We start from the raw sequence: 3415 nt of genomic DNA on the forward strand, positions 1-3415 counted from the left end.
TCTTTTAAATTTTATTTTTTTGAATTTTTGAATTTTATTTAATTTATTTTTTTTATACAGCAGGTCCTTATTAGTCATTAATTTTATACACATCAGTGTATACATGTCAATCCCAATCTCCCAGTTCATCCCACCACCACCACCCCTCCCCCCTCTTTCTCCCCTTGGTGTCCATACGTTTGTTCTCTACATCTGTGTCTCTATTTCTGCCCTGCAAACCGGTTCATCCAAGCTAGAACTCTTAACTATTACATTCATCATACTCTTGTCTAAGAAGAATTAGATGAGGTCAGGAGTTGGTAGGGTCTTTCCGATCCTTGCCTACAATTTGAGGCTTTCTTTTAATATTCTACTTTGACTACATGCATGTGAGCACAGTCTTATAGACACAGTATGAAGTTTTTAGATATAGTTGTCCATTGATGGGGACTCAGGTGAGGTTTCCTTTCATCCTTTCTTTGTAGACTTTAAATTTTTAAATTTTCTTTCTTCTTTCTTTCTTTCTTTTTTTGGTGAGTTGCCAAATGACTCACACTTTATTATGCTTGGTATATTATGCTAGCATCAGTTTAGCAATTTTCTCTGCCACCAGCCTGTAGCATTGGGCTTGGAAATCACTCCCCACAAATGAAATATCCCAGTCTTTTATTAGCAAGTGGGGCAAGCTAGGGTAACCCTTAAGAGTGCTTAGAAGGTATGAGAACATTCAAAATTAGGATCAAACCTCATGAATTTGACACAATTTGATAATTTTCATTAAAAGACCAATTTTATCTCATTCATTCCCAAGTGCTCTATTTTAGGGTTCCCTCAGTAGGATACCACCAAAATCAGGAAGCTTCATAATAGTCCACATATGTAGAACTGCACTTCTGATGCCTTTTTCTCTCACCCCTGTAAAAAGCAATTTTGTTTGAACCTCTCAAGACACTTGAGACACGTTTTATAAAACTAATTTATAGTAAGTATTAATTCAATCGGGCATTACTGGTGTGGCTCTTTCAGCTGTGCAGAATGCCACAGCAATGAGGAAATTGTTTTTTTCGGAGCAGGAGATGCCAATGCAATGACAGACATTTTTTTTAAGGCATATAGCTGGTGGCTGTTAAATCTGTATTTCCTGGTATTCATAATGGTCCGTTAGCCACTGGAGTGAGCAGAGAATTAGTTAATAATCAGGCCTTCTTTTTCATAGTGTGTTTAACAATGCAAGTGCTTCTAAAGAATTATTTCATCTAATCTTAACAATAACCCGATGAGATCGGTAGGGACATCCTGGCAACATAAGAACCTCCCCAACGTCATTCTCACAAGACAAAGGCCTACTCCCTGTATTTAGAACCTGGGTACTCCCTAGTAAGTAGAAAGGACACTTAAATTGTGTTATTTTTCAACAAATGTTCATTGAGCCCCTCCCTTGGGCCAGGGCACTGCAAGATGTTGGGGAGCTGCAGGTGAACAAGAAGCAGTCCTTTCCCTCAAAGAACTGCCTGGCAGGGGAGAGATGTGAACACCACTATCTATCATCTGATGCTGAAAGCACCATAATCAGTGTCTTCTAGGAAAGTGTCAGAGAGGAGAGAGGGTTTCAGAGAATTGCAGGGGACATTTGTGCTGTGCCCTGAAGTGTAACTAGTATTCTACATGGCAGGGAAGTGCAGGGAGGACATTCCAGGGAGTGGTTACAGCCTAAAGGGGGACAGAGGCATGGGCGAGAGAGTGGAGAGGAGTGGGCGGCTGGAGCCTGCTGGGGGACAAGGGGTGCCTCTAATTAGGCAGATAGAGGAGGCCTTTTTTGCTCCACTAAAGGGTGTGGGTTGGTCCTGCAAACCAGGGAAGTGGTAAAGAGTAGCTCCAGTTGCAACTAAGTCCAGACTCCAAGGGTTTGTTGACTTGGGGACGTTACTTAACCATCATCTGTAAAATGGGGGTAATGCTCATACTGACGGGTTAGTTTTGAATGTTAACAAGCTGGTATATGTAAAGTGCTTAGCACAGTGCCTGGCACACAGTAAGTGTTGAATTACTATTAACTACTACCCAGCTAATAGTCCTTTACCTTTCTTGAATCACACCCTTTGAGAACGGAGGAGTCTTCTCCATACATACGAGATTTTGCATATAATTTAATGGGGTTTACAGATCCTTTAAAACTGGATTCCAAGTTAAGAATCCTGCTGTAAGACATAGGAAGTCATCTGAAGTTTTACAGCAGAAGAATGTTAAGATCAGATCTGATTGGGGGGTGGCGGTAGGGAGGGAAATACTGGATACTGGCAAAGGAAACTATCTGTGGTTCTCTTATCTGACTGCATGTTATGATTATCTGTAGAGCTTTTTAGAAATACCAGTGCTCCAGCTTCACCTTCAGACATTCCGATTGAATTAATCTGGGGTGGAGGCTGGGTGTGAGGATTTTCAAAATCTCCCAGGTGATTCTAATGTGTAGCCAGCTTTGAGAACCACTGAGTTAGGCTACTGTTAGGCAGCTGGGAAGAGGATAATTGCAACATAGTAGGAACAGAAAGGAGAAAAGAGGAATGATTCCAGAAACATTTTGGAGATAGAATCAAGATCATGTGAGCGATTAGATGTATGAGAGAGGAGGGTGTGAGGTGATTCCACTAGTCCAGACAGAAGGGGAAGACGTATCTGTGTTTGGTTTGTTGTTTATTGTTTTCTCTTTAACATGTACGAGGCGGACTGGGCAAGGAGAAAACAGTTCGTTCAGTAAACATGTACTTAATTCCATTTATTAAGTGCAAACTGTGGATCTAGGTTTTGTTTTGGACATCTTTGACATGCCTGAAGAAAATCTCACATGGGCAGCTGGAAATACCAGTGTAAGTTGTCATCAGTCATCAGATCACAGCCAGGCAATTGTGGAAGGGTCTGGAGGAGGTCATCCGGGAGAGGGCAGAGAAGATGAGACCACCAGTTACAGAATGCAGAGTAGTGCCCCCCGAGGCCACACTAAGGGAAGGGAGAGCATTGTGTGGGCTGGTGAGAGGAGGATGCCAGAGTTTCCAGAAGGAGTGTGTGGCCATTGTGTGAATGTGCAGCAGGCAGATGGCCTGAGGTAAGGGCCTAGGGGAGCAGGCCCTAGGTTGGATGACTAGGACGTGGCCATGGCTTTGGAGACAGTGGCAGGAACCCAAGCCAAATTCCAATGGGTGCAGACGAGAAAGAAAGTGAGGAAGCATGAGCATTGGTGTAGGAAGTTTGGGGTAAAAGCAATGAAAGCAGTAGCTGCAGGGGAGGAAGGGTGGAGGAACAGAGCTTTCTTTTAGGTTGGAGTGGCATTATTGTAGTCTGAGGGGAAGGAGCCAGGCTAGAGGAAGCCATCAAAATACAGACGAGGGAGGAGACAGCCACTGGAGCCAGGGCTCACAAACACTGGCTGAAGAACTGCTCT

This window comes from Lipotes vexillifer, unplaced genomic scaffold (genome assembly GCF_000442215.2).
Source record: "Lipotes vexillifer unplaced genomic scaffold, Lipotes_vexillifer_v1.1 scaffold1829, whole genome shotgun sequence".
Taxonomy (NCBI): domain Eukaryota; kingdom Metazoa; phylum Chordata; class Mammalia; order Artiodactyla; family Lipotidae; genus Lipotes; species Lipotes vexillifer.